General features: G+C 40.4%; 1 protein-coding gene across 1 annotated transcript in view; it reads right to left on the bottom strand.

Annotated features, from left to right (window-relative positions):
- The window catches only part of LOC117460866 (E3 ubiquitin-protein ligase RNF19A-like), a 52,685-nt gene extending 40,767 nt beyond the window's left edge, over nucleotides 1–11,918 (bottom strand). Inside the window, exon 1 of the mRNA XM_034102466.2 lies at nucleotides 11,701–11,918. The gene's annotated coding sequence lies outside the window, so the exon portion shown is untranslated. The remainder of the gene's footprint in view (nucleotides 1–11,700) is intronic.
- Between the last annotated feature and the right edge of the window lie 565 nt (nucleotides 11,919–12,483).

Raw genomic sequence — 12,483 nt, 5'->3', positions numbered from 1 at the left:
CATGCAATCTGCATAAACGACATATCACACATGAAAGCTGAGATTCCACAGATTCCATTGGTATAAGTCTCATCACTGTACGACCAGAACTCACTGAACTAGCAGCCAGGAAAGAGCAAGAAAACAACTTAACTTTACGTAGCCATGATGATAATTATGTCTTACCTTTGCTGTTTTGTGAAAGTTGTGTTCAAGGGCATAAAAACGCTGCTGAAGGTTAATCCAATGTCTCTGTGTAACTTTGAAATGATTACTGATAATCCATCATTACAATTATAAATAATAAACGCAATAAATGGATTATAATGGTTAGCCGACCAGAGCTTCCGGTTTAGGAGGTGCGCACGCAGCGTCTCGTTTAAACTGAATAATGGTCATGTTTACATGGATTTATGAACTGCCCCTAATTACTGCCCCCCTTCCAGAGACACACTGTCAAACACACTCATACCTGCTTGGTATGACATTGAAAAAGTTACATTAAATAATAAATAAAAATAAATTACAATAAAATGACTGTTGTTTAATCTTCACATCTTGTAATCATGCCTATAATTTTGAGCACCAAATTATTGAAAAGTATCGATAAGAGTATCGAAAAATACCGGTATCAATAAAATCCTAACGATACCCATCTCTAGCTAACAGTGTTGCTCTGTGTTCATTCATGGCTTCAGACATTATGTAATGTGTTGCTCCCATTCTCCCTCTCTCACACAATCTCACACACTCCCTCTCTCTCTCTTGCCTCTCTTTGTATGTGCAGGGATGCAAACTCATCAGGTATGAAAAAGGTGACAAGGATCCGAGCCCCCCGACCCCACGGAATATTGGCTTTAAAATGAGGAATAACAGGATGTTAGCAGTCAGAACAACTAAAGCAGCAGTGTTAATAATAACAGAAACACCAAAGAGTCACATCTAATAGAAATATATAAAAGCATTTATTTTAATTGTGTAGCAGTCAGTTGAAAATGTATTTGCATGCCTCTGTGCAAGGCTTAGTCTTTATATCTTTATAGCCACTGGTGTAAAGTAACTAAGTTCATTAACTCAAGTACTATACTTACTTACAATTTTGAGATACTTGTACTTTATTTAAGTATTTCAATGTGTTGCTACTTTGTTCTTCTTCTCCTCTACAGTTCAGAGGTACATGGTGTACTTTTCCTCCACTACATGTATTTAATACCTTTAGTTACTTCACAGATCTGGATGAATGATGTGAAATCTAATCAAGTGTTGAATCAGACTTTAGTTCCACCTGGAGTAAATCCACCAGCTACCCTGCAGTCTACAAAGTACTTCAGACTAGCTGCACCTTCACCAGCTTTGAGAACACTTTAATGATCAATCATTATAAAACATATCAGATATATTATTCTGAAATGGACCAATCTGCACAACGACTACTTTTACTGTCGCTACTTTCACGATATTTTGATGAGAATACTTTTCTACTTTTACTTGAGGAACATTTTGAATGCAGGACTTTTACTGTAACAGAGTATTCCTACACTCTGGTACTTCTAGAACAAGACCTGAGTACTTCTACTTTTACTCAAGTACAATATCTGAGTACTTCTACTTTTACTGTCACTACTTTAACTATATTTTGATGATAATACTTTTGTACTTTTATTTGAGGAACATTTTGATTGCAGGATTGTTTCTACATTCTGGTACTTCTACTTTTAATCAAGTACAATATTTGAGTACTTCTACTTTTACTCAAGTACAAGATCTGAGTACTTCTCCTTTTACTCCAGTACAAGATCTGAGTACTTTTACTCAAGTACAAGATCTGAGTACTTCTACTTTTACTCAAGTGCAAGATCTGAGTACTTCTACTCTAGTACAAGATCTGAGTACTTCTACTCTAGTGCAAGATCTGAGTACTTCTACTCTAGTACAAGATCTGAGTACTTCTACTTTTAATCAAGTACAAGATCTACAGTACAGTGCAACAAAACAGGAAGATTAAATGTGGTCTCTTAAACATAAGATCTCTAGCATCTAAAGCAATATTGGTAAATGATTTAATATCAGATTATAATATTGATATATGCTGTCTCACTGAAACTTGGTTGAGACATGAAGAATATGTCAGCATAAATGAGGCCACTCCACCCAGCCATGTCAACACTCATATTGCTCGAGGCACGGGCCGAGGAGGTGGAGTTGCAGCAATCTTTGACTCAAGTTTACTTATCAATACTAAACCAAAATGTAATTATACCTCTTTTGAAAGCCTCGTTTTTAGTCTTACGCATCCGACCTGGAAAACTTTGCAGCCAATCTTATTTGTTACAGTGTATCGTGCACCAGGTCCTTATTCAGAATTCTTATCAGAATTCTCTGAGTTTTTATCAACTTTGGTTCTTAAAACAGACAAAGTAATTATCGTAGGTGACTTTAATATTCATGTTGACGATGATAAAAATAGCCTTACTGTTGCATTTAACTCTATATTAGATTCTGTTGGTTTCTGTCAGAGTGTAAATAAACCAACCCACTGTTATAATCACACTCTCGACCTTGTTCTGATTTATGGTATTGAAATTGAGCAACTATTAGTCGAACCGCATAATCCTGCTTTATCCGACCATTTCTTAGTAACTTTTGAAGTACTGTTACTAGACTACAAAGCATTAGTCAAAAGCTCTTGCAGCAGAAACCTATCTGTTAGTGCTATAGCCACATTTAAGGAAGAGATTCAACCAATACTTAACTCGATAGCATGTCTGCATGTAGGGGAGGAAACTTATACAAAATGTACACCACCCCAAATTGATCATGTTGTTGATAGTGCTATAGATGCGCTGCGAATAAAATTAGATTATGTTGCTCCTTTGAAAAAGAAGAAAATAAAACAACATAGATTAGCTCCATGGCATAATGCCGAAACCCGCAAAATAAAGCAAAAGTCTAGACAACTTGAAAGGATATGGCGTTCCACTAAACTTGAAGAATCTCGTTTAATTTGGCATATTACTCTCAATGAATATAAGAAAGCACTGCGTAAAGCGAGAGCAGCCTACTACTCTTCATTAATAGATGAGAATAAGAATAATGCAAGATTTCTTTTCAGCACTGTAGCCAGGCTGACAGAGAGCCACAGCTCGATTGAGCCTTCTATTCCCTTAGCACTCAGTAGTAATGATTTTATGTGCTTTTTTAACGATAAAATTGTTACTCTTAGAAACAAAATTAATGACCTCTTGCCTTCGACCAGTATAGTGTTATCAACAGCTCCCGGAATCGTAAGTTCTAATATTACACTAGATAGTAAACTAGAATGCTTTTCAGCCATTAACCTTGAACAATTACATTCAATGATTCTCTCTTCTAAACCATCAACGTGTATGTTAGACCCAATTCCAACTAAGCTGTTGAAGGAAGTTTTTCCATTAATTAGCACTTCTTTATTAAATATTATGAATATGTCTTTATTATCAGGCTATGTTCCACAATCATTCAAAGTAGCAGTGATAAAACCGCTTCTTAAAAAGCACAACCTCGATCCAGAGGTTTTAGCCAACTATAGACCTATTTCTAATCTTCCGTTCCTCTCAAAAATTCTTGAGAAAGCGGTCGCAAAACAGTTGTGTGATTACTTAAAAAACAATGATTTATTTGAAGATTTTCAGTCTGGCTTTAGAACACATCATAGCACAGAGACAGCTCTGGTTAAAGTCACAAATGATATTCTAATAGCCTCAGACAAGGGACTTGTCTCTATTCTTGTTTTGCTCGATCTTAGTGCTGCATTTGATACTATCGACCATGATATCCTATTGCAAAGACTAGAGCACTTAGTTGGCATACAGGGAACTGCTTTAGGCTGGTTTAGGTCGTATCTATCTGAACGCTCTCAGTTTGTACGTGTTAACGATGAATCTTCCACGCAAACCAAAGTTAGCCATGGAGTGCCACAGGGCTCAGTGCTCGGACCTATTTTGTTCACATTATATATGCTTCCGTTAGGCAATATTATAAGGAATCATTCTGTAAACTTTCATTGTTATGCGGATGATACTCAACTATATTTATCAATCAAGCCTGATGAAATTAATCATCTAAATAAAATTCAAGACTGCCTTAAGGACTTAAAAACGTGGATGACCTTAAACTTTTTGATGTTAAACACGACCAAAACTGAAGTTATTGTACTTGGCCCGAAGAATCTACGAAACAAATTATCTAAAGACATACTAACTATGGATGGCATTAATTTGGCCTCCAGTGAGACTGTAAGGAATCTTGGTGTTATATTTGATCAGGATTTATCCTTTAACGCCCACATAAAATCAATTTCAAGGACCGCCTACTTCCATCTACGTAACATTGCAAAAATCAGGCATATCTTGCCTCAAAACGATGCAGAGAAACTAGTCCATGCATTTGTTACTTCTAGGCTGGATTATTGTAACTCTTTATTATCAGGGAGTACCAAGAAGTCAATCAAGTCGCTTCAGCTGATTCAAAATGCTGCGGCTCGTGTACTAACCAGAGTTAGGAAAAGGGACCACATTACTCCTGTTCTGGCTGCCTTACACTGGCTCCCTATAGAACACAGGATAGAATTTAAAATTCTTCTTCTCGCCTACAAAGCCCTTAATGGGCAGGCGCCATCTTACCTTAAAGAACTCATTATACCCTACTGTCCTACTAGGGCATTGCGTTCCAAGAATGCAGGGTTGTTGGTTGTTCCTAGAATCTTTAAAAGTACAATGGGAGCCAGAGCCTTTTCTTATCAAGCTCCACATTTGTGGAATCAGCTTCCAGTTTGTGTTCGGGCGGCAGACACCCTATCCGTTTTTAAGAGTGCGCTTAAGACCTTCCTTTTTGATAAAGCTTATAGTTAGGGCTGATTAGGTTCAGCCCCTAGTTTTGCTGATATAGGCTTAGTTTGTCGGGGGACATCTTACTTCTTCCTTCTCTCTGTCTATACCCGTGTACACTCATGTTCCGATTAACCCAGCTTCCCCAAATGTCTTTCTTTTTGGTGTCTATATACGCTGGGATCCGGAGTCACGGATGATCCTGCGGTCCTGTGTCCTGGATCGCGAGCGCTGGATCTTGAGTCGTGGCTGTGGTCCTGGATCATAGGTCCTGGATGGATATCCTCGTGGATTCATCTTCCTATTATACACACATGCATTTCCAAACATTTGGACTACCTATGTTGCAAATGTATTATCTTTTCAATTTACACACGGCATCTATTGCACATCTGTCCGTCCTGGGAGAGGGATCCCTCCTCTGTTGCTCTCCCTGAGGTTTCTCCCATTTTTCCCTTTAAACTGGGTTTTCTTTGGAAGTTTTTCCTTGTACGATGTGAGGGTCTAAGGACAGAGGGTGTCGTATTGTCATACTGATATTCTGTACACACTGTGAAGACCACTGAGACAAATGTAACATTTGTGATATTGGGCTATATAAATAAACATTGATTGATTGATTGATTGATTGATTGATTGATTGATTGATTGATTGATCTGAGTACTTCTACTTTTAATCAAGTACAAGATCTGAGTACTTCTACTTTTACTCTAGTACAAGATCTGAGTACTTCTACTTTTACTCAAGTACAAGATCTATACTTATACCACCTCCGTTTATAGCCTATGAAAAAAACTATAAAATATTTTTATTGCAGATCTACAGGAAATCACACAAACGACCTATTTTGGATTCAAAACGGCGAATTTCGCCGAAAGGTGACAAGTTTGCATCCCTGATGTGACGATCAGCTAGTTGTTGCCTCGGTATCATGGACAGCCTACAGCTATTTGATGAAGTGTTAAAAAAGCACCAGAAGCCTATATCAAAATATCTAAGTTGTTCGTGCCCCACCAATTATATAAAAACACCACTGATGACATCATACCAGCAACATAAAATAACTCACATTTTTCCTTAAATATTCAACGTCAATGTATTTCACAGCTATGAAAAACTTTGTTTTCTCCATTGAACGCATATTTTTTCTTCCGTCTACACCAATTATAAGTTAAAAATAAATATTTTAGGATGAAACATGGGACTCTACCAGTGGCGAACCGTCAGGGCCTTCAAGGTATTTAGAGAATACCCTGGAACACTCAGATAACACAAACAAAATATCGATTTAATTATATAAATAAAGTGTAATTAAATGTATATAAAATGAATAAATGAGAATCGTATCTGTGTTGTTGATCTGTAATATTACAGTGTTACGTTGATTTGTTTGTCCTTCTCGGACCATGCACTACGCATTTCAGTGGTTTTGTGTTAGAAAAGAAATGCTGCGGGTGTGTGTGTCTACAGAAGGTCCAGTTGTGATAGACACGGTTCGCCACTGGACTCTACAAAAGTAAAAAGGTTTTCTTGGGGAAAGCTTTCACATGCAGTGGGCAAAAAGAAAAGAAAATCATCCATAAAGCATATTTTCCTTTACCAAGATGGGTGTCTGTCTTTTTGCAGTACTCTGTGTCTTCTCATCCAAGATGAGAGCCGTACAATTAGGCTGTGTATATCAGAGTTTCCGTTAGCCAGTAATTACCGGACATTGACTGGCAAATCCAAATCTCTCCGGTCAAAATAATTTCCCCTTAGCACAATACCACATCAGTTGCGCCACTTATGTGACAGACGAGAAGAGTAAACGCGAGTGAAGTATAACCGGACACGAGAGAGAGATCAGATCAGCTGCTGCTGACGGAGACACGCAGCTCTTCCGGATCACAGCTCTGTGACGGACCGTTGAGTGGAGCAAAACTAAATACACCAAGAGTTAGACCTAACACACTTGGCTTGTTTATCTACTCTGGAACTAGCTAAATATGTGTATTCTTTACTGTCGGGTCACTTATTACAGGTTCAGCGAGCTGCACGACTCGAGACGATGGGCTGTCAGGAGAGGGAGAGGAAAAGAGAGCACCCCGTTTATTTTCCCCATTGTATTGTCCAGAATTACTGTTACCTTTGAATAAAGTAGTTAATCTACTATTAGTAGTTTGTGTAAATTCATTAATTATGTTTGTTTTTTCATTAACATAAAATAAATCTCACGTACCCCCTGCAGTACTCCAACGTACCCCTAGGGGTCCACGTACCCCCATTTGAGAACCACTGGTCTAACACTTAATGTGGAGAAAGAGATGTCCTGTATGGGTTGATTGTGCGTTGATCTGTTGGTAATGCCTCAGGGTTCCGGTGGGCATGTAAACAAATGCATAATGCTGCGCTATACTTTGTGGCCTCACCCGGTTGCATAGCGACACTTATTGTGTAGTTGTCTTTTAATAAGCAGGTAGTCCTATCATTAGCTAGAACTAGCTGGATCTGATCGATATGGACATAAACGCGAGTGAAGTCTAATCTGACGGGAGAGAGAGATCAGCTGCTGCTGACGAGTCGACACGCAGCTCTGCATAAACACATGCAGCGGTGAGCGGAGCAACACACACACTTCAGGTTAGAATATCACACGTAGCTATTTTAATTACCTCTCAAACTACCGTAACTAGTTATAGATATGTTTAGTTTTACTGTCGGGTCACTCATTACCAGTGTTGGGACTAACGCGTTACTGTAACGCCGTTATTTTTGGCAGTAACTAGTACTCTAACGCATTACTTTTTAAATTCAGTAACTCAGTTACCGTTACTACATGGTGCGTTACTCCGTTACTGCGTTAGTTTTTTTATATAGTCAACAGCCAGTTGAACAGAGATGAGAACTGTACTTAAGTACAGTACTTGAGTAAATGTACTTAGATACTTCCTGTGTCACATGCGGAGACGGGCTGTGGGCGTGTTTGTGTTGTTTACTAACAAGACTGTCATGGCGGCGGCGGAGCTCAAGTCTAGTTTCTCCACCTGGAGATATTCTCACTATTTCACTTTTGTCGAGCACAAAGAAAATAACGTTTCTGTTAAATGTAAGTTGTGTCCTGGCGGGTCAAAGAGCCTATGTACTGCCCGAACCAGTCATTCAAATCTCTTAAAACATCTGCAAAAACAACATGCTGGGACGAAGCTAGTAGCTAAGACCACAGAGACTCAGCCGACGCCACTCCACCTCCACCTGCACCGAAGCAACAGCGGCTGGATTTTAACCAAGGGACTGCTGGCCAGGGAAAAGTCGATAAAGCCATTGCACGGTATGTTGTAGAACACATGCAGGCTATTGCTACAGTGGAGTCACCCGCTTTCAGGGAGCTAGTTAGCATGATAGCATGTCCGGGCGGCACACGGCATATGGGACGGAAAACTTTTTCCAACTACCTGGAGAAAGAATATACAAAAATGTAAAGCCAGCTAATATCGATGCTATCCAGATTGCATATAATGCATGTCAAGTTGAACAATAGATTGTATTATTCTCCAATGCAATAACAGTACTGAAATTAAGGCTATAAGGGCATTAATATAATGGGAGCCTTTTTTAAAGTAACTAAAACGTTACTTTTCACAGTAACGCATTACTTTTTGGTGTAAGTAATCAGTAAAGTAACTGAGTTACTTTTGAAATGAAGTAACTAGTAATGGTAACTAGTTACTGGTTTTCAGTAACTAGCACAACACTGCTCATTACTGGATCCGCGAGCTGCATGATACTGACGGCTGTCAGGCATACTTGCCAACCCTCCCGATTTTCGCGGGAGACTCCCGATGTCATAGCCCTCTCCCGGTTTCCTCCCGGGATCATATTTCTCCCGATTTCTGACAAAATCAGATTTACTCAGGACTGTTTGCACTCAGACTTTAATACAGCTACACCATTGTTTGGTTTCCGTGGTAGCGCGTCTCTTTAGTAGCGCGCGCAACTGAAAGTCTGAGAGGGTGAGCCGATAGTCACAGAACAAGAATCGACAACTCTACCCTCTGCTCACTCCTTTCCTGAAAAATACAGGTCCAGCCTGCTCCACCAAGGATGCTGCTGCAGGCTGCAAGACAGTGCACTTACAACTACAATACGCATGTGTAGATGTAAGGCTGCGGCCCCACGAGGATGAATTCGGCCGTTTGCGTTACTGTTTAGTGTCATATAGACCGTTCGGCCACACGAGGACGACCGAATACAGCACTAAACGACTGAGGAAACGATAACGGGTCCCAAGGTGGATAGAAATGCATACGCCACTCTCTGGGGGGTCAAACAGCTCCGTGTGTGCTCCCTATACGGACATTTTCAGATCACTGATAGTGATTGCGCAATAGCCCCGCCTCTCCCCACCTCTTCTGCTCACCTCCGTTTACCCCGCGCCAGTGCTGAAGTGTTTCGCCACCAACAACAACAACAACAATGGCGGATCGCAGAGTTGCTATCGTGCTCCGGACGCTATTGACCATGCTACAGTTGTTTGTGCAACATCTACAGCAATAATGATGAGGCAATAGCCCCGCCTCTCCCCACCTCTGCTGCTCACCCCCGCGTCAAAGTAAACTGCACCCTGAATTCAGATTATTTATCTTTCTCTCGCGAGTGAAGTCTAATCTGACAGGACGGAGACACGCAGCTCTGCTCACCTGCAGCTCCTCCCTCTGCAGCAAAACACACACTTCAACTCAGATCATCACCCTTAGCTATTTTAATTACCTCTCAAACTAAACTAGTTATAAATATGTTTATTTTTACAGTCGGCCGGGTCACTGATTACTGGATGAGCTGCTGCATGAGACAGACACTGACGCTGTCTGAAGAGAGGGAGGAAAAAGAGAGGCTCCGTGTATTTTATCATTATATTATATAGAGTCGTTATTAATTTTTTTAAAGCTCAATAAATAACAAAGAAGACCTTTGACCGGCACTTTTATAATTTTGTCCGGAAGATTTCAACTTTAATACACGCTGACTGGCGAAAAACTCTGCCCGGTTCCCTCGGCCCCCACCGCGGAGAATAAACAGAAGGGCAACCATGACAACCATGCTTCTTCGCTGCTTTTGTGGAGGAAGTTACAGCGCCACGTACAGGCTCGGCATATGTACTGCAGCTTCTCCAGCGGTTGGAGCTAAACGGAGCGGTCTCGTGTGGGCAGACACTATCCGGATAATTATTGCATGTGGACGGAAGCCGTTTGCGATTGCGTTTGCGTTAATCCTATGCGTTTAGCCGTTTTCGTCCTCGTGGGGCCGCAGCCTTAATCTAATACAGCTCCGGCGATCCACTAACACCACCCCCCCCCCGCGGTGGTTTTGAAATGCTCCCAATTCTGAGGTCTCAAGGTTGGCACGTATGCTGTCAGGAGAGGGAGAGAGCGCTCCGTTTATTATTCCCGTGTTATTATAAATTACTGTACACTTTTGAATAATGTAGTTAATCTACTAGAATTAGTAGATTAACATCCTTTTTCCTGGGGCGTAAACATTACTGTGTGTACAGTAAAGTGGATGTGGACCAGTTGAAAGAAGGCCGAGAAAGTACAAATACAGTGACCTTTATTGATAACAACTTGTACTTCAAACACATTAGTGGTTGGGGATGATTGCCATTGTCTATAGTGCTGCAAGACTGAGTTGCATCACTTCAAAGGGCTGTTGATTCTAAAAGGAGCCGGATTTGGCTGTTTTGTATTTTGCTGAAACTATTTATTTCTTTACACAGCGAAAACAATATTTGGGATGTGATGACACTGTCGGCCATATAGCTCAATATCCAACAACTCAGTTCTCAACAGATTGGACTGAGCTAGGGGACACGCTGTGGCAGTTCTTTTTTACCACCACAAGTGGACAACCGTGACAGGGCAAATGAAGTGGGCCAAAATATATGGAGCAAGTCTTTAGTCTTTCTTAAGCCAAGGAGATACGCAGAACTACTACACCGGATGGTGACAGCAACACATTCACTTCATTGACAGTTCAACTGCTTGCTCAGTAAGACTTTCCTTCCAGGTTTGAACATGTGTTGATTAAACGCACAATAACTATCTGTAACATGATTAGGTAGACTTTATATCTGTTGAAACGTGCTTTTAATCTTAACTGATGGAAGGTCTCCATTTTCATCTCAGATTGGCACATATTACAAGAAGAAGAAGAAGCATCAACGTTTGTGACATGTCACCTGAGGAACAGACAGAACAGAGTCTGGCCGACTTCTCAGCACAAGAAAGAGAAGCTTCAAGCACCTAGTAGCTACCCACCTGAGAATTCAATCACAATAATGATAATAATAAATGTACTTGTAACAACGATACCCGTGTTTACAATGTAGTTGACAGTGTGACGGAAACAAATCCAAAACCATGTCTGTTCCTCTGTTCAGTTTGTATCTTGTCATGGCAGTCTTAGGCACATCCACCCTGTTGCCTAAGTCTAACACACTGCTGCAGAAACTGGCTGCTTGACTCAAAATCTTTAATTGACTACCAACTAAAGTGTAACGATCATATATTGGTAAGCAGCTGGAGTTCAGTGCTGAACTGTTCCTTGTCTGCGACTTCTCTATAACGTTAGATTGAAAGCTAGCTTAGCCACATAGTTCATTGGCTCACAAATGATCACCATCTGGTACATGTGTCCAGGATGGGAAATATGCACATGACGTTAGGAGAACAAATATATGAGCCACTAGAAAAGGTATTACGGGTCTCAGCTTGCCTTACTGACGATGACCAGAACACTAGCCAGCTAACTAGCACACACAACGAGCGTTAGCCGCTGGTTAGCAAGGTTAGCGGTTAGCTAGGAACGATGAGAACATACCGTCTGTTGCTAGTGACACTTGTTCCGCAGACAGTAACGAAGACTAGGGAAATCGTCCTGCCTTCCAAAAACGATTCAAGTTAAGAAACGAGTGGTCCCGGCGCAGTGCTGTGAAGGACTTCCCCACTGCTACTAGCACTTATGTTCCTGCTGTGTTCGGTCCCACCTATCCGTATCCGTTCCGTTTCGAGCGACAACAGCTCCTACAGAGCTCCCTCTGTTGTTTACTGTTCTCGTTCTAGCTCAGATATTCAAATCGCATCGCGAGATTTGGACCAAGGTTTCAGAGGCCTCAAGTAGTGTAGGTTCAAGATCAGCACCACACTTTGGCTTCTGTACACATGTTAACATGTTAAACATGAGACATGATATCAAATCTGCAAAACATTATTAATATTTTATTTTATATAACTACCATAACTGAAGATGATCACTCCTCTTCTCTATTCCCAATGTATGTTTTCCAACATTTTATTTTCTGTTGGCTATAACTGTGTTAATTAATTGTTTGACATTACAAATATAAAAGTACAGTTCAAAGCTTTATGGTGATTTAAAGATTTCTCAGTCCACAGCAACTAAATAATTTATAATGTATAAGGTTAAATAAATAGCGCCTTAATAAAAAGGTAATAGTAAATTCCATTCATAAATCACAAAACGAATGAACTAAGCATGAATAATTATTGAATGGACACATATGGTGTACAGTAGAGCAGTAAGTACGTCAAATATGTTGCTGATGGACTAGCACAAACTGCAGTTCCAGAGAGACGCATCTGA

The sequence above is a fragment of the Pseudochaenichthys georgianus genome, chromosome 16, assembly GCF_902827115.2.
Source record: "Pseudochaenichthys georgianus chromosome 16, fPseGeo1.2, whole genome shotgun sequence".
Lineage (NCBI taxonomy): Eukaryota > Metazoa > Chordata > Actinopteri > Perciformes > Channichthyidae > Pseudochaenichthys > Pseudochaenichthys georgianus.
Note: the sequence above shows the minus strand (reverse complement) of the source record. Positions and strands in the feature narration are given on the sequence as shown.